This window comes from Macrobrachium nipponense, chromosome 7 (genome assembly GCF_015104395.2).
Source record: "Macrobrachium nipponense isolate FS-2020 chromosome 7, ASM1510439v2, whole genome shotgun sequence".
NCBI classification, from domain to species: Eukaryota; Metazoa; Arthropoda; class Malacostraca; order Decapoda; family Palaemonidae; genus Macrobrachium; species Macrobrachium nipponense.
Genome location: NC_061109.1, coordinates 62,006,270 through 62,027,131, shown reverse-complemented (window position 1 = coordinate 62,027,131; position 20,862 = coordinate 62,006,270).

Below are 20,862 nucleotides of genomic sequence, written 5' to 3'. Positions count from 1 at the left end.
CCTAGCGGCATGGATTCTTTCGACCGTCCTATTAATGTCTCGTCATTCTTTTCCGCGAAGAGTTTTTTTTTTTTTTTTTTTTTTTTGTTTTTTTTTTTTTTTTTTTTTTTTAGTTTTTCATGTAATTTTTTTATTTATCCTGGAACGTTTTATCCAACCTTATCGACTTTCGACTTATTTCTCGTTGTTCCATTCGTAGAACTTTCGTATTTAGAAATACCTGTCCGCTAGATGTTACGGAATTTTTTATTCTTCTGGTCCTTTTGTTATCCTCCGATAATTATTGATGTACTTTAACATGTATTCAGATTTTTTTTCGTCTATGTTCGAAAGATATGTGATTTTCTAATGACGTTTTTAGTCCAGTCTCTTTCTATTTCCTTGTTATCCCGTTTTCATTCATCTTTGCTCTAACTCCCTCTTTACCTTTCGCAAGATTTCTACGATGCAATGTCCGTAATGTGTATCATTTATGTCCTGGACGTTACATGCCCGACCGAACCTTTTCAGTACTGAGAAATATTCATTTATTCTTCAGTTTCCAAATCTTCGGGAGTCCTGTCACCAGACACGTCCTTCTGTAGTTGATAAGTTACCTGAAATATCAGTATCTTTTCCCTTTAATTTCTTACTGAAAACTATACAAATTCATATTGTAACCTTACTTTTATAATATATTTTCCAAAGATTCGTTTAATTTTAATGATAATATTGTTTATTCAGATGCATTTCTTAATGTTTCTTGTTATCAGGAGAAATAACAAAGGGAAATGTTTGGAGAAACAGACTCATTACGAGAAATCCGTATTTCTCTTATCTTCAACTTAATTTTGCTTATGAACTTTATATACAATACTGCTTTTAACTTACAATAATATTTCTTGCGTTATCACAAGGCCACTGATGACGATAGTAGTTAGCTCTCTTAATCTAAGAGCAGTAGTGTGTAAAATAATTGAAATGCGAAAATATCTACAGAAAAAGACGAGAAAAGAAATACAAATTCCGTATTAATGGTTTTTGTTCCTTATTAGCACAGAGCGGGGTTGTTCCCAGACTTTTATTCAAAAATACAATAGTAGAATTATTATTACACAGAACGATGCAGGCCAGTGCAAATAAAATCCCCCTGACAGTCATATTTGCAAAGATTCATCTCGTGAGCATATCCATTATGCAACTGAGATTGGTCAAACACAGACGCAATTTTGCAGTCAAATCTTTTAGGTTGAAACGGCGTTCATGGAAATCTATTTCTGTTGACGTTTCTCGCTCTCTATTTTCTGCATTTTGGTCGAGTCTGCTTCAAGGGAATATATAGTCATTTAGGGCTCTTTACTATTTTGATGTATTGTCAAAACATGTTTGATTGTCTCTTACCTAGTTTGTATCCATTAGATATTAATTTCAAGGATTTCAATAACAATACACATTACAAAAACAAGAACTTTTCCTAACTTGCGAATGGAATCCCGGAAACTCTTGGTTTGCACAGCTAAAAAAAGGATAATAAGAATAAAAAGTGAAATATAAAAGTTTAGGGAGATTCGGAAAAAAGCAGACGAAAAATTTTTAGGTAAAAAGAAGTTATAAAGTTACAAAATGATAAAAGAGAAATTTTAAATCTAAGAAAAAAGAGAAATCTTTTCTTAGGCAAAGATAAGCTAAAATTTTATCTTTCCGAAAACAATGTCCTGAAACCCCCACCGTCAAATAAAAACTTATTTGAGAGAAAAGCGAAAGAGTGTAGTGAGCATAAAAGCAGGTTTAGGAGCAAATAAGGACCATAGTTTAAATTCCTTCTCTCTGAACCCAGTGGCCCGAACTCTACCATTGAAGAAAGCAAAAGCCGTTTGGGCTAAGGATACTGCAGTGCCCGGAAAAGGGGAACCGTTAGGGGAATAAGAAGGAGAACGGGGAGGGGTTAAGGGGGAAGGGAGGAGGGCGAAGGAATCCAAGGGAGAGAGGGAAGGAAAAAGGAGGAAAAGAGATAGTGAGGAAGGAGGAGTTTGTGGGAGGCTGAACACTGCAGCTTTCTGGCGCCAAATGCCGCACCATGAAGAAGATCTGGAGAACCGATAGGATAGACCTTACTTATTTTCTTCCCTTCTTCTTTCTTCTCTCCCTATCTAACTTTTCCTATGGCTATATACATCAAATGGAATAAGGAGGTGACGTACTTACCTACTCATCTCTCAGACTGAGACATTGTTGGATCCACTGAACAAAGAAAAAAGTCATAGAATTAATCTGTTCGTTAACCACACAATCTTGTTTAATTTAATTACACTATCTCTCTCTCTCTCGCTCTCTCTCTCTCTCTCTCTCTCTCTTCCCCAAGCCCGTGTGCTGAAAGTATTATGGAAATGAAATAATAATCTGCCTCTTTATCCTCCATTTTTCGCCTTCCTTGATCTTGAAGTGTTAATGAGAGATGAAACGAACACAAATTCTTTTATCTAATGTCATTTATTTCAATTACCATTTTAATTACCAATGGATATTTTAGCCGCAGTCCAAACCTCAATAGTTGTAAAGATAAAATTCTGTCTTTTGAATTTGAATAACAACCTCGAACTTTCGTTATACATGATCATAAACATAAACTCATCGACACAAGTGTACTCGCACACATTATATATATATATATATATATATATATATATATATATATATATATATATATATATATATGCATATGTATATATATACATACATACACACACACACATATATAATATATATATATATATATATATATATATATATATATATATATATATATAAAGAGAGAGAGAGAGTCATCAAAAGGTTGTTTTTGTAATATGTCTATTCATGATGAAAAAACTTTACAGGACACGTTGAGACCAATAAATGTAAACTGCATGGAAATACTTTTGATATGAATAGTGGACTTTCATCTGTCTGCAATAGATATGTACATAGCAGCTTTGTAAATGAATAAAGATAAATAAAGATATAAAAAGACTATCGCTTACAAGGAAATTTCTACTTCTAACAAATCCTTGGTTAAGTCATAAAAATCACTTACATAAAATTACCAGACTCATATTAAACAATTAAGATTTTTGTATCCATCGCCATATTTTGCTACAGTGGGGTACGAGGTCAGTGCTTGTCGAAGGAAACTAATTCACCTTAGAAAACTTCAATTTTCATCACTCAGATAATTGTGACAATTACCTAGTCTGAGAGAGAAGAGGGAAATAAAATAAAATAATATTAATAACAGTGGGAACGTATTAATTAAAATAAATAGCCATGCATTTTTACAGTATTAATGGTCATGGACGACAGAGGTAAGATGACTACAAGATATAACGACGTAAAATCCACTGTAAAGGGACTGAATAAAAAAATGCAAGAACAAATGATTAATATTATTTATATCATATCTCCTGTATATTAGCGGAACTAAGTTTTAATCATCTCAATAGTAATCATCTCAATAGTAATAAGAACAATGCGAGGATGGTGAATTGTTCATTCTCTAATTAGCAAAATCTTTACTCCTTAAAGGGTTAGATTAAAAGCAATTATTTGCCTGTGAGACGCATTAACCTCGTTAATTATTCTTTTTGCCCAGTTCATTATTCTTTTCACTCAATGTCAGACAGATTCATTATCATTATTAGAGACCCCTGGATATGGTCGCTTTGGATTTCCGTCGTTCTCGCTCCTTTGGACAATAAGCCTACTGGACATTATGCCTATGGACGATATGCCTACCAGACATTATGCCTACTGGATATTATGCCTATGGACAATATGCCTACTGGACATTATGCCTATGGACAATATGCCTACTGGACATTATGCCTACTGGACATTATGCCTATGGACAATATGCCTACTGGACATTATGCCTACTGGACATTATGCCTTTGGACAATATGCCTATCAGACATTATGCCTACTGGACATTATGCCTACTGCACATTATGCCTATGGACATTATGCCTACCGGACACTATGCCTACTGGACATTATGCCTATGGACAATATGCCTACCGGACATTATGCCCACTGGACATTATGCCTATAGACAATATGCCTACCGGACATTATGCCTACTGGACATTATGCCTACTGGACATTATGCCTACTGGACATTATGCCTATGGACAATATGCCTACCAGACATTATGCCTACTGGACATATTGCCTATTGGACATTATGCCTATGGACAATATGCCTACCAGACATTATGCCTACTGGACATCATGCCTACTGGACATTATGCCTATGGACTATATGCCTACCAGACATTATGCCTACTGGACATTATGCCTACTGGACATTATGCCTTCTGGACATTATGCCTATGGACAATATGCCTACCAGACATTATGCCTATGGACAATATGCCTACCAGACATTATGCCTACTGGACATTATGCCTACTGGACATTATGCCTATGGACATTATGCCTACCGGACATTATGCCTACTGGACATTATGCCTATGGACAATATGCCTACTGGACATTATGTGTATGGTAAATATGCCTACCGGACATTATGCCTACTGGACATTATGCCTATGGACATTATGCCTATGGACATTTTGCCTGCTGGATATTATGCCTACTGGACATTATGCCTATGGACATTATGCCTATAGACATTATGCCTACTGGACATTATGCCTATGGAGATTATGCTTACTGGATATTATGCCTACTGGACATTATGCCTACCGGACATTATGCCAACCGGACATTATGCCTACTGGACATTATGCCTACTGGACATTATGCCTACTGGACATTATGCCTACTGGACATTATGCCTATGACATTATGCTTACCGGACATTATGCCAACTGGACATTATGCCTACTGGACATTATGCCAACTGGACATTATGCCTACTGGACATTATGCCTATGGACAATATGCCTACCGGACATTATGCCTACCGGACATTATGCCTACTGGACATTAGGCCTATGAACAATATGCCTACCAGACATTATGCCCACTGGACATTATGCCCACTGGACATTTATGCCTACTGGACATTATGCCTATGGACAATATGCCTATCAGACATTATGCCTACTGGACATTTTGCCTATGGACAATATGCCTACCGGACATTATACCTACCGGACATTATGCCTACTGGACATTATGCCTATGGACAATATGCCTACCAGACATTATGCCTACTGGACATTTTGCCTATGGACAATATGCCTACCAGACATTATGCCTACTGGACATTTTGCCTATGGACAATATGCCTATCAGACATTATGCCTACTGGACATTAGGCCTATGGACAATATGCCTACCAGACATTATGCCTACTGGACATTAGGCCTATGGACAATATGCCTACCAGACATTATGTCTACTGGGCATTATGCCTATGGACATTATGCCTACTGGACAATATGCCTACTGGATATTATGCCTACTGGACATTATTCCTATGAACAATATGCATTGGACATTATGCCTACTGGACATTATGCCTATGGACAATATGTCTACCGGACATCTTGGCAACAGATATTTTGCAATTCTTAAAAGCAACTGCGAAACTGTTCGAATTGGACACTATAATAAATTGCGTATTCTTCATTTGCTATTTAAATTGATAATAAACTGATATTTGGAAGGTAATCAATCGATATTTGAACATATAATCAACCGATAGTTGAATTGATAATCAACTGACATTTGAACTGATAATCAACTAATATTTGAACTGATAATTAACAACTAATTAAATTGATGTTCAGTTGATATTTGAATTGATAATCAGCTGAAATGTTTTTGTTTTGTGGTCTAGATGATTTCGTGTTCTGAAATATAATGATGTTGATACAATTCAAGCCCTGCAGATGTGAAGAAATAATCGCAGCTTCATGTATGAAAATTGTCAAATTCCAGTTGCCTAATGCTCAGTTCCAGTTCTGTTGCCTAATGCCTAATTCCAATTTCAAATTTCTAATGCCCTTTTCCAGTTCCCGTTGCCTAATGCCAACCTCCCGCTCTGATTGCCTGCGGCCATTTTCTAATTCAAATTCCAGTTCCAATTGCCTAACACCCAATTCCAGTTACCAGTTGCCAAATGCCTAATTCCAATATCAGTTGTCTAATGGCCTTTTCCAGTTCCGGTTGCCTAATGCCATATTCAAATTCTAATTCCAGTTCCAATTGCCTAATACCCAATTCCAATTCCTATTTCCTAATGGTCAATTCCAGTTCCTATTGCCTATTACCCTATTCCAGTTCTGATTCCAATTTTCCTAATGCCCAATTCCAGTTCTGATTTCCTAATACCCAATTCCAGTTGTGATTGCCTAGTGCCCAATTCCAATTCCGATTGCCTAATGTCCAATGTCAGTTCCGATTCCATTTGTCTGATACCCAATTTCAGTTCTGATTGCCTAAGCCCAATTCCAATTCCAGCTCCAACTTCCTAATTCCCAATTCCAGTTGCAGTTACCTAATGCTCAGTTCCAGTTCCAGTTCTGGTTCCAGCTACCTAATACCTAATTCCAGTACCAGTTAACTAATGTCCAAATCCAATTGCCTAATGCCCACTTTCATTTCCAGTTTCCTAATGCCCAGTTCCAGTTCCAGTTCCGACTACTTAATGCTCATTTCCATTTACACTTTCACTTAACTAAAAATAAAAGGAGAAACATCATTTCTTAGAAGACAGTAATCGTTGTGGGAAGAAGTAATGGGATAATGTGCAATTCTCAAAATGATACCAGACATCATAATTTACTGTCTCTTTAACGAATCAAGTGATTGCACTATGAAGTGTCGTGTTGCTTTTCACTTTAGAGTCCAAGGATTTTGATTATTTTATATTGCTTATCAGTTTTTATTTAAATACTTATTTTTTGTGTGTCTCTAATACTGACTAAGCCTTTCTTGATCCTGTTATCAGTAACCTCTTGAATATGTTTTTTTTTCCATCATAAAGTAATACCCTTCACCAGAGGAACTTTCACAAAAAAATAAGTAAGATCATGCTGTGCGTTGATAAATCAAAGTAATTAGTTGAATGGAAGGTCGTCATGAGAAATTATTTATCAGGTTATCGTAAGATGAATTAAAATCATGTTATGCTTTGATAAATCACAGCAATTAGTTAAGTGAGAGGTCGTCAGGAGAAACTAAGTATTTATCAAGTTATCATAGGATAATGTTTATTTCTCACAGGTGCCATTACAATGTAAGGTTCATGCAAACCATTGCTTACCCAAATTGGCAATTCAGGTATTTCTGCCAAAACATTTTCACGTTCCCAGAAATTCAAGCCATAAATTGACTCCTTTTGGAAAAGGTAAAAAGAGAGAGAGAGAGAGAGAGAGAGAGAGAGAGAGAGAGAGAGAGAAAGCAGAATCCGCAGAGAAAGTGCAAATGGAAAGAGACACAGCATCTATGCATAGAAAGTAATGTCAGAGGCCATAAAACCCGAGATTCCTTTCGCAAAATGGCATCTTTATAAGCGAGCATTTTCCGGTGCGCCTCCAGTAACATCTTATCTCCATTGCTCGAGATCTTTACAGCTGTGATGTTCACGAATTTGTTGCTCTTCCGTTCGAACAAAACTTTTCCTGCTGCTTTCGAGAAGGAGACTGCAAAGTCTTGGATGTTCGTCCTAAAGTAAAGCTTAGGATAATAATAATAATAATAATAATAATAATAATAATAATAATAATAATAATAATAATAATAATATGTGGCGCCGTGGCAGAGTGGGTTAGGCCGTCAATTGACTGGTTAAGCAACATTGGGGCTGCTCAGTCGTTGGATGGGTGACCGCTCTCCTCGGCGTTGATTCCTTGGGAAAGGATCTATGGGTTAAATAGCAAAACTCAGCAATGATGGAAAGAAATGAAGGATTAAACGACAACGACGTAAATGGAACCTTTGGCAACAGAGGTATTCAGCCCAATTGAAGGGGAAGACGATCAGGTACTTGGAGGTCGTCATCCAGCAACTGACCACCACAACGACAGTAACCAACAACCAGAGACTGGAGCTACAGAAGCAAACCAGAGGAAGAATTGGACAAGAGAAGAAATTTTTTTTTTCTTTAAGTTTTTATTCAATAAATTATTCACAAAACACTACAATAAATCCAGAACTACATATATTTTAATCTAAAATACATTGCATTTAATGTTACAAAAATTTTTTGTGAAATATTTTAACAATTCATCTTTCAAAATGGCCTTGATATCTCTCTGGATTTTTATAATCGAAGCTTTTATTCTATTTATAATCAAACGTTCAGGGACATTCTTGTCTTTGAACAACCATATATTTACAATACAACTTGACAAAATTAAAGTTACAGTGTTCCTTTGTTTCCTCGATGACTCTGGGAAATCAAAATGCATAATTCTAATGAAATTGCAGTGAACAAAATTACAAAATAGCTTCAAAACTCCTTTCAACCATATTATTACGTTTGCAATTTTTTTGTAGAAATATACCATATGAATATTTGATTCCTCAGCATCACAAAACCGGCAATGAGAGTCTTGAATTATTTTCATTTCTTTTACCCTTTTTTATTGGGTAATATTTCGGGAATATATTTATATATTATTTCCCTATCAGCAGCAGAAAGAAATTTCATGTTCATGTTTTCCCAGATCAGAGGCCAATTATAAAGGGTGTATCTACTCTCAACAGTTGGCTGTACATTTGGCAATAAGCTCACATATATAGTTCTCGATTTAAGAAAAAGAAAATTCTGAATTGTTTTACATTTTCTAACAGTTACTAAGACCTCAGAATACATAGGTGCCATTACACATGAATTGTCTCTTTGTGTTAAATTTCCGGTAAACAAGCCCTTCATATGTGAATTGTTATAATAATTTGACATGAAATTGTATTTCTCATCACAGTGTAACTTTAAGAAAGAGGCAGCTAGAATACTTTGTGTCTTCCATAAAAGACTCACCATACCTATCCCTCCTTCTATCTTTGACTTTGTTAAAGTGTCTCTTTAGATAAATTCACATTTTTTCCCCCAAATGTAAAAGAAAATGTCTTTACTTATTAGTTTTGCATATTTGACAGGCAAAGGGTAAATATGGGAAACATACCATGTCTTTGAAAAAAAAAGGTATTGACAATAATAGCTTTTTGATGTTATGTAAGTCTTCTGTTGTGAAAGCTCGCCAAAGTATTCTTAATTTTACATAATATATTTGCCCTCGAAGAGTTAACAGCCATTTCGTAATTATCAGAAAATAAAATTCTCAAAGTTGTAAAAGAACCTGCATATCCTTGAAGCCATGATAAAGGCCAAACAGACCTATCACCCCATGGGCCTAATCCAAATATTTTCGTCTTATTTTTATTTAGCATGCAACCCGTGGCTGCTTAAAATTTAGACACTAATGTGCTAATCTCCAGAATTCCCTCATCACTGGCAACGAAAATATTTGTATCATCGACAAACCCAAGAATTTTAAGGTGGTTATCATTTGGTAAGGACAGGTGTTCAATACAACTATTTCTTTTTATAGCAAGATACAAAGGTTCCTGGAAAACAGCATAAAGGAGCATAGAAAGAGGGTAGCCTTGTCGGACTCCCCTCTCCACACTAAAATATTTACCAACGTTACCATTAACAATGCAACAACCTCCAATATTCGTGTACAATATTTTAATGCAGGAAATCAGTTCATCACAAAAACCTAGTCTTTCAAGAATCCAAAGTACATAATTAATACCAACACGGTCAAATACTTTCGACCAGTCAAGATTTAAAATAGCACCTTGAACTCTTTTCTCACTACAATAATACACAATATCTCCAATTAAAGTATTACATGTATTTATGGATCTTCCAGGCATAAAAAATTGTTCGGGACTGATAAGGTTGAAGATAACTGTTTGCATTCTTTTCGCCATTATCTTAGCAAGTATCTTATAGTCACAGCACAACAATGAAATTGGTCTCCAATTAGCCAAAGCACTCTCATCGGTGCCTTTCGATATGAGAGTGACCAATGCAATACTCTGACTCTTGGAGAGAGTTTTCATTTCCATAATATTTTCAAGCAACAGCTTTAGTTCATCCTTAATGTCTTCCAAAAATACCTTACAAAATTCTATGCCATCTTTACCAGGACATTTATTGTTAACAATGGAACGAATAACATCACGCACCTCCCTGAGAGATATATTTTTATGAAATATATCATTATCAGCATCAGTCAATTTTTTCTCTACAAACTGCATAAAGAAGTTTTGCATAGGCACATCACAAATGTTTTTCCGGTAAAGGTTTTGGTAATACCTGAATACATTGTGTTCAATGGCCTGGCTATTTGTAAGAACAGTACTTTCATCAAGATTCAGAATTATGTTTCGTTCTGCGACTATTTCGGTCATGACCTTTTTACTATTTATTGCTCTTTGCTGTCCAAGAAGGTAAGTGGAGGCTTTTTCCCCTTCAATCCTGTCTTGAATTCTCGATCGTACTTTAGCCCCTGCTAAAATCTGAGATGTTAGATTGTTTATTCTGTCTTTGAGAATAGTAATATCTGCATAATCTGAGTTTCCTGACACATTAAGTTTCATGTAGTGTTTCCTTAGTTTTGCTTCGAAATAATTGATGACCCCAAACTTCTGCCTGCTAATCCTTTTACCTTCTCTGACGAAAAATTGTTTTATTTCTGGTTTCACCAAATCATTTCACCAATTACTGATATGATAGAAATTCCTTTTACGTGTTTTCAAGAATGTCCACAACCTCCTAAACTTTTCTTTAATTTCCTTGTCATTTAGTAAACTAGTATTAAGTTTCCAAAATGAGTTCCCAATGCTAATGTTTGGATTAATCTTAATTTTGCAAATGACAGCTGAATGATCAGAAAATGACACAGGTAGCATTTCGCTTGAAATTACATTGTCTCTGATAGTCTGACAGTACAATCTATCAATGCGTACATAAGTATGTTGGGGTTCCCTGTTATGCAAAAACCATACATCATTAAACCTAAGGGTTCTAATTAATCTGAGCAGTGATTTTGACACGTTTGCTTCACTATTATTAGAATTGTCTCTAAGACTCAAAACACAGTTCCAATCACCTCCCATAATGGTATGGCTATTATCATACCGTAAGTAGTAGGGCAATTCCTTGTCAAAAAGCTCTTCCCGTTCCCTTGTATGATTATGACCTGAAGGAGCATAAATGTTAACAATGCGAATCTTACTACCATTCACCTCACCATGTATAGAACATATTCTAGAATCTCCACTTCTTTCAACATGCTTAATTACAAAATCTAAAGCCTTCTTGATGAGAATACAGGTTCCACCTTTAAGACAAATGGCTGGATTGAAAACGATATTATACCTGTATGACAAAAACTATATCTTTAATATCCTTAACATTGTGTTCTTGTACTAAAAGAATGTCTATTTTGTTGAAGGTGTTAAATGAGTGTAGCATCTCTTGTTTCATTCTATCATTAATACCGTTAATATTAAGGGTGGATATCCTAATGAATGTTAGTTATTATGAGATTTTCTTTTACTCTTTTTTGTTGCATTTTTACGTTGCTTTCTCTTTTTGTTTACCTTCATGTTTTCTACAATGCTTGAATTACAGTCCGACTCATCGGTCGCTGTGGTTTCATTATCATTATTATATTTTTGACCTGCTGGTATTTCATTTTCTATTGAGCAACAACTTTCTTGTTCTGACATCGTGTTATTAGCACCTTTAAAATAATTGGAACTATTAAAGGGTGGTAACATTAAATCACCTGTCGGATTTTGTGTATCATCTTGCCCTCTGGAGGGGATGATTGAGCTAAATAAATCTTGACTCATAGGATGCTCTGTGTCGGTGTTACTTCTGTCCGTCAACGTTGCCATCAAAATGCCTTGATTCTTCCATATCGTCATCAGATTTCATATCATTCTCACTAGGTGAAGTTTCAACAGGATTACTGTCGGGTGAACAAACGTTCGTCTCCTCGGATATTGTTCCGTAGGTTGCAACAAGAGGTACTGCATCAGTCTCAGTAGTTCGTTGTACGATGAAGCATCTTGCATTCAATACGTCTGTCCCACCATTATGCTCCAAGGTCCCATTTATGGGGGCCAAACTGTTTTTCTTCAGATACAGTTGGAGTAATGTCAGTGTCATCACGGAGGTCAATCAAATGGCAGGTCTTCATCAGCGTTTCGGATTCCGTTTGCACGGCTGGTTGGGGCGTTGGATGCTGGGTTACTTCCGACTTCGACAGGACGGTCATAAGTAGAAGTGCTTTGGGGCATCCCTTCACAAGTTCGAACGTCTACTGGGTCCTGGTGGCTTACTGGCATTTTATTTCCTTTATTTTTTTGATTGCCAGATAAATGAGGGAAGTCTACTTCACTAATGATATTTAGTCTTTGTGTAATTCCAACTTCATATTCATTAGCAAAATGGCTGGTTTGCCCACAAAGTCTACAAGTTTTTTTCTGCCCTTTATAGTATATATAGATATAAACCTTGGCGCATTCAACATATATGAAGGAAGGAATCCGTTGATTAATATCCATCGAAACTGTTCTGACACCATTATCAATACCTTTGTATCTTCCCTGACTTCGAGTGTTCTTCTTCACATAACCCACTGTTCCGTATCTGGAAAGAATGTCATTCAGCATAAAGTTAGTCATTTCAAAAGGCACATTTCGCACTGTCACCTACGACCTGTAAGTTGACAAATCCTCAACTCGGATATTTAGGCCGTCTCTTACACTGATTTCTTTGCCACCGAATCTTCACAAATGTTTTCATATTTCTCTCTTGAGCTTAATTTAACAATTAACCTAGTTTTCCCCAATTCTGCAATACCCTCAATTTCATCGTCCTCTATACGTAGAGTATCATCAAGAATTAAGGGAATGTCGTCTTCATAAATTGCACACACTAAGTATCTAATACCTATGGTACTAATTCTTTTCAACCTTGGCGCATTCATTCTGGAGACAGAAAACGGAAGAGTCACTGCGTCTGGTTTTTGCTGGGCACAAATGACTGTGCGTCGTCGCCAACTTTACTACTCGCTAAAGTTGGCCATAGAGATGCCTCGAGCATAGCCCGAGGGCATATGGTTTTCCCGGCCAGGAAACCGGGTCAAAGAGTCCTGCTGTTTTACACCTAAATAAATGCTAAGTTCACATTCCTACTTTTCTTAAAGGAAGGGCAAAATAGTCACTGCAAGTTCACACACCTGTGGGTACATTTAAAACGCCTTCAGTCCCTTAGAAGTCGTTTAAAACTCCTGTTTCCTTGACAGAAACCACAACACAACCTGGCCCTCTGCCGAGCGTCCAATCTCAGGTTGGTCAACATCTGGAATGAGAGGAATAACACCCCCCAAAACAGAGCAGAGGCTGGCAGACCAAGTAAGGAGCATAAAGAAAAAGAACTGTCTCTCCCCAACAGAAAGAGAGGAATTGGAAAGGGAAATGACACACGGCAACGAATTACAAGAAGACGAACTGAGAGACGATGCCACAGAAGACGACAGGGATGATGTGGTATCAAACAACGACATGCGAAGAAACACCGATGAAATAACAGACAGGATGGAATGGGTAGAAAAGATCAGACAATGGATGAAGCCAGATACAGAGAGAACAAAGATCCCCTCCATGAAGGCCTACAACAATAAGAAATTAAGGGAGAAAACAAGTGAGGTCAATGAAATAATGATACTAATACACGCCACCAATATCACAGAAACAAATAACTTGACATATGCAGGAGCAAGATTAGTAACAGAACTGATGGGGATACGAACACCAACATCACCAGCACAACCAACCCAACAGAAAACAAAACAGCAACTGCCTTGGAAAAGTGGCCTGGAAAAGCAAATCATGGTGATGAGATCTGACTTGAGTAAACTGAAAGAGATGGCAGGAAAAAGGCGAAGAAGCAAGAAAACAAGGGAGGAACTGAACGAGAAATACAAAGTACAGGAGAGGGGACTAAACAACACAATAGAAGATGTAAAACAGAGGCTTAAGGCCAAAGTACATAAGATCCAATGGTACATGAACAGTAATAAGGGATACCAACAGAACAAACTATTCGGAACCAACCAGAAAAGACTATACAGCCAACTAAGAGGGGAAGACAACCACCAAGAAATTCCTGAAGCTGAACCAAGTAAGAGACTCTGGGAAATCATCTGGAGCAACCCGGTATCACACAACAAACATGCAACATGGCTCCAGGAATTCAAGGCTGAAGAAAAAGGGAGAATAAAACAAAGAAAATGTCCAATAAGCCCCAGGTCCCAATGAAGTCCATGGATACTGGCTCAAAAACTTCAAGGCCCTACACCCAAGAATAGCAGAACAACTCTAGCATTGTATCACAAATCACCATGTGCCCAAATGGATGACCACAGGAAGAACATCCTTAGTCCATAAAGACAAGAGAAGGGAAATATAGCCAGTAACTACAGGCCTATCACCTGCCTACCAATAATGTGGAAGTTACTAACAGGTATCATCAGTGAAAGGCTATACTACTACCTAGAGGAGACAAACACCATCCCACACCAACAGAAAGGCTGCAGAAGGAAGTGTAGGGGCACAAAAGACCAGCTCCTGATAGACAAAATGGTAATGAAGAACAGTAGGAGAAGGAAAACCAAACTAAGCATGGCATGGATAGACTATAAGAAAGCCTTCGACATGGTACCACACACATGGCTAATATAATGCCTGAAAATGTATGGGGCAGAGGAAAACACCATCAGCTTCCTCAAAAATACAATGCGCAACTGGGATACAATACTTACAAGCTCTGGAATAAGACTAGCAGAGGTTAATATCAGGAGAGAGATATTCCAGGGCGACTCACTGTCCCCACTACTCATCGTAGTAGCCATGATTCCCATGACAAAAGTACTGCAGAAGATGGATGCTGGGTACCATGTCAAGAAAAGAGGCAACAGAATTAACCATCTGATGTTCATGGACGACATCAAGCTGTATGGTAAGAGCATCAAGGAAATAGATACCCTAATCCCGACTGTAAGGATTGTATGTGGGGACATCAGGATGGAGTTTGGAATAGAAAAATGCGCCTTAGTCAACATACAAAAGGGCAAAGTAACAAGGACTGAAGGGATAAAGCTACCAGACGGGAACAACATCAAACACATAGATGAGACGGGATACAAATACCTGGGAATAATGGAAGGAGGGGATATAAAACATCAAGAGATGAAGGACACGATCAGGAAAGAATATATGCAGAGACTCAAGGCGATACTTAAGTCAAAACTCAACACCGGAAATATGATAAAAGCCATAAACACATGGGCAGTGCCAGTAATCAGATACAGTGCAGGAATAGTGGAATGGACAAAGGCAGAACTTCGCAGCATAGACCAGAAAACGAGGAAACATATGACAATACACAAAGCACTACACCCAAGAGCAAATACGGACAGACTATACATAACACGAAAGGAAGGAGGGAGGGGACTATTAAGTATAGAGGACTGCGTCAACATCGAAAACAGAGCACTGGGGCAATATATGAAGACCAGTGAAGACGAGTGGCTGAAGAGTGCATGGGTAGAAGGACTGATAAAAGTAGACGAAGACCCAGAAATATACAGAGACAGGAGAAAGACAAGCAGAACAGAGGAATAGCATAACAAACCAATGCAAGGACAATACATGCGACAGACTAAAGAACTAGCCAGCGATGACAGGGGTAATGGCTACTGAGGGGAGAGCTCAAGAAGGAAACTGAAGTAATGATGAAGGAGTGATAGAAAACGATCAGGCAAAGGCCCTCTGGGACTATGGTATCAGAACAGATAGGGTGATATGTGCAAATAGACCAGACGTGACGCTGATTGACAAAATCAAGAAGAAAGTATCACTCATTGATGTCGCAATACCATGGGACACCAGAGTTGAAGAGAAAAAAAGGGAAAAAATGGATAAGTATCAAGACCTGAAAATAGAAATAAGAAGGATATGGGTGGTATAGCTTCCCTGACGTTCCTGGAGTTTAATGCACCTGCGTTCGCGCCCAAGTACAGGTAAATCTATTATCGAGAAAAAATTCCCCTTCGGTTAAGCATATATGAAAATATATTAATTCAGAGGTAGAGCGAATTAGATATTAAAGGACATTGTAGCTCGATATATGTATATGAATCACGGTAATGTGATATGACTTATGTAAATGCTACGTGTTGTCAAAAGCGCTACTTACACTACCGGAGTCGAGGCGGGTTGATGATGTCTCCAAACCAACGAATACTTCAGCGCGAGAAAGTATTTGAGGTGAGAGACGGCATAAACTTTTAAGCCTCTCGCGGTGGTGGGGTGGTATAGCTTCCCTGACGTTCCTGGATTTTAATGTACCTGCGTTCGCCCCCAAGTACAGGTAAATCTATTATCGAGAAAAAAATTCCCCTTCGGTTAAGCATATATGAAAATATATTAATTCCGAGGTAGAGCGAATTAGATATTAAAGGACATTGTAGCTCGATATATGTATATGAATCACGGTAATGTGATATGACTTATGTAAATGCTACGTGTTGTCAAAAGCGCTACTTACACTACCGGAGTCGAGGCGGGTTGATGATGTCTCCAAACCAACGAATACTTCAGCGCGAGAAAGTATTTGAGGTGAGAGAGGGCATAAACCTTTAAGCCTCTCGCGGTGGTGGGGTGGTATAGCTTCCCTGACGTTCCTGGATTTTAATGTACCTGCGTTCGCGCCCAAGTACAGGTAAATCTATTATCGAGAAAAAATTCCCTTTGGTTAAGCATATATGAAAATATATTAATTCCGAGGTAGAGCGAATTAGATATTAAAGGACATTGTAGCTCGATATATGTATATGAATCACGGTAATGTGATATGACTTATGTAAATGCTACGTGTTGTCAAAAGCGCTACTTACACTACCGGAGTCGAGGCGGGTTGATGATGTCTCCAAACCAACGAATACTTCAGCGCGAGAAAGTATTTGAGGTGAGAGACGGCATAAACCTTTAAGCCTCTCGCGGTGGTGGGGTGGTATAGCTTCCCTGACGTTCCTGGATTTTAATGTACCTGCGTTCGCGCCCAAGTACAGGTAAATCTATTATCGAGAAAAAATTCCCCTTTGGTTAAGCCTATATGAAAATATATTAATTCCGAGGTAGAGCGAATTAGATATTAAAGGACATTGTAGCTCGATATATGTATATGAATCACGGTAATGTGATATGACTTATATATATATATATATATATATATATATATATATATATATATATATATATATATATATATATATATATATATATATATATATATTTAAGTTAGGGACGTGGATGTTCACAAACTCCGTAGGACTCTTAAGGTTCTTGTAAAACTGACACTAACATAAATTGATGACGTAGACGAGAACTTCGTCTCTTCCTTGTCAGTAACTTTGCATATTTTTGTGACTGATGAAAATATTGTTCGGAATTCGAGAATTAATTGATTTTTCTGTTCATAATATCAATTTTCTTTTCTTAAGAAACATTTTTCTTGTTACCCTAGAAATGGTAGTGAATTATGTAAAACCACACACACACACGCGCGCACACACACATAAAGAGACACACACGCACGCATACATATTTCATTTAGTATTTATGTAAGTGCAAATTAGCATACTACTTATTTAAAGATATTTTGTTATTCATTTACATTGTAAAAGACGAAATCATATAAAACCTAAAACCTCAGAAATAATCTTCTAAAAGCACTAGTAGAGAAAACGCTGATGCTTCGAGAAGATTACTTTGAAGTTTTAAATTAATGAACTGTGTATATTTTAGTAAAGGAAGCATTTTATGTGATTTCGTCTTTTATACCGTAAATGAATAAGAACAAATAATTAAATAAGGAATATGAAAATTAATATTGTAATAAAGTAAGCGTTTTATATGATTTAATCTTTTAACTGTAAATAAATATTTGAACAATCTAACTCATTCATAACAGAGCCACATATGTGATTCAAATATAACTAACTAAATGACTAGTGCAAATAAATATAAAATAGATTATTACCCTTTCCTTCGTAATCTTCACTGAAGCAAAAGGTTTGTTATCTGCTCCTAATTACTTTTCATAATTAACCATAATGGTGGGAAACTCATTAGTCTTCTCCGTTCTATCATTGCGGGTGGGGATAAAAATTGGATCTGCGATTGACAGGACACATCAGGAGAGAAAACAAGTCCTGTGGGATGAGATGAATCCTTCTACTGGAGTGATGAAATTAATAAGAAAAAAGGCCAACGGCAGGATAATTAATAAGAGAATATGAAAATTAGAACAACAAGAAAATGTCGTACCTTTTATACAATTGTGTTCAGGAGTTTAAAAAATTTGGTTTTACTGGATATTAAGAAAGAAAATAACAAGTAATGGGCTTAATGCACTGGCTCTTGCTTTCATGAACAGCTTGTAATGTCATGAAGTTACATGTAGAGTTGGTCGCTTTTTTTTCTGAAATCAATCAAATTCCTTCAAGAATACTTCCGCAAAAAGAGAATGGATGAAAATTAAGTTTTCTGATTTTTAATATGAAAATTGGAAATGCGTACACACACACGCACACACACACATATATATAAATAAATAAATAAATATAATATATATATATATATATATAATATATATATATATATATATATATATATATATATATATAAGATATATACATTTACACAATCGGTTATTATATTATTATATATATACATTAGATACAAATATAAAACATATAAACATATTCATAATATAATTTCAAAACAGTTTCAATAACCGAAGTACACTAATCTTCTTTCGGCCAAAAATGAATCTAAATGATATTTCCCACCGAGAGCCAAGTCATTAACAGGCCAGTGAACAGTTTCAGTCTTGTCCGAGAACACTGCATCGATGCGTGATAGCTGACTATACATTACTGCCATGATGCATTCAGGAAAATAAACAGAATAAAATAGTGGTGTAGGATACAACAATAGGAGGAAGATATGGAAAAAGAAGTAGCAATTGTAAGGACATTTATTAATCGTATTATTCATTTCTATAAATTTAGAACATTTGAATGGGACACAGACGTTGCTTCCTTGTTTATAATAAAGACGAAAAATCAACAAAAATTATTCCTATTAAAAAATTTTCAGTGCTAACCATGTTTTTTTTTTTAAATACGTCGTTTGATACATTCTCAATAGAAACTTTGAATTTTCTATCACATTTTGTTATTATTATTATTGTAATGTAAATTTGTATAAATAGTTAGCCTTATTTATATTTACAGGAGTGTAGAAGAGAGAGAGAGAGAGAGAGAGAGAGAGAGAGAGAGAGAGAGAGAGAGAGAAATCAAGCGCAAGACCTCATTAACAGGGAGGCCGTGGGAGATGTGGAAATAGAATATGTGAGCATGAGGAGCGGAATAATGGAATATGAAGCAGGAATGGTTACATGCACTTAGGCTCTTGTGCTTTAAAAACACAAGAGTTGTAGGAATTCAGTTCGTAATGGACCAGGGATTTCGCATATGAAAGCAGTTTGGAGTTTAATGGAGGCAGAATGAAGGGTAATTATACGTTCAAAAATGAGAGTAATATCTTGTTATCGTTGACCAGAGAGAATTATGTTTAATGGAGAGAGTAAATGAAGAAATTAAGTAGCCGAAAATAAAGTATTATTTTCTAGGCGCATGGAAGAAAATAGATATAAATAGGCTGCTGTGTGCATGTATACAGACGGCAAAGATTTTAATTACTTATAACCAGACAGAAGGAAAATGCGAATGGAGGAATAACTGAAACGATACGAACTAGTTCACGTGTTCAGTATACAGCAAATAAAACAACACAAATTGAATATAAGTTGTAATTACGAAGGAAAAGGCAACTAAGTTTCCCCATTTAGTTGATAAATATGAAGTTAAACAGAGCTCAGTAACAACATCAGCTACAACAAATTAAAATTTACATGAAATAAAAAATTTAAAAAGAATATATGATAAGCGTTTTGTTGAAATAAATGTAGAATGAAAATGCAAATCACCGAAGCCTTATTATAAGAAAAGAAATCCTAAGAAATGAGCGAGAAATGCCTCACTCAGAACCTTGAGGTGAATTTTAGCCATGTTTTGATTCCCATCAGGTTTATCGAATTTCTTTCTCATCACCACATCTGAAATGTCCGGTCTTCTTCTCGGATGTGTGGGTAGAAGTGAAGGAACCGAATATATCAATACTTTATGGGTCTTTTTTCGGTTTTAAGAGAAAGGGGCAGTGACAGGGATCCGCGAACGATGCCAAATCTGTTGTGAGAAGTTTTGATCTTGATGAAGTGCTTTCTTTATTTCTTTTCTGTGTCTACTTTCTGTATTTCGTGCCACGCAATTCTGATCCTTATGATTTTTTTTATGCTACCAATGTTAGTGAAATATTTATGGCGTTATGTTATTTTTTTAAATTTGAGGAATATTCCACAGTAATTAATGATTTCTTTCGATGTAAAGGAAGTATATATATATATATATATATATATATATATATATATATATATATATATATATATATATATATACATACTATAAGGGCGTAATGTATGTCTGTCTGTCTGTCTGTCATTCAATCATGGCCAAACGGCTGGTCAGATGGGCATGAAACTTGGCAGGGTTATGGTGTGGACCCTTAAGATGGTTTGTAATGGGGTTTCATCCAACCTAACCCCCTCCTTTGTAGGGGATGGGGGTGAGAAGGGATTCCCTGAAATGGAGCTCTTTC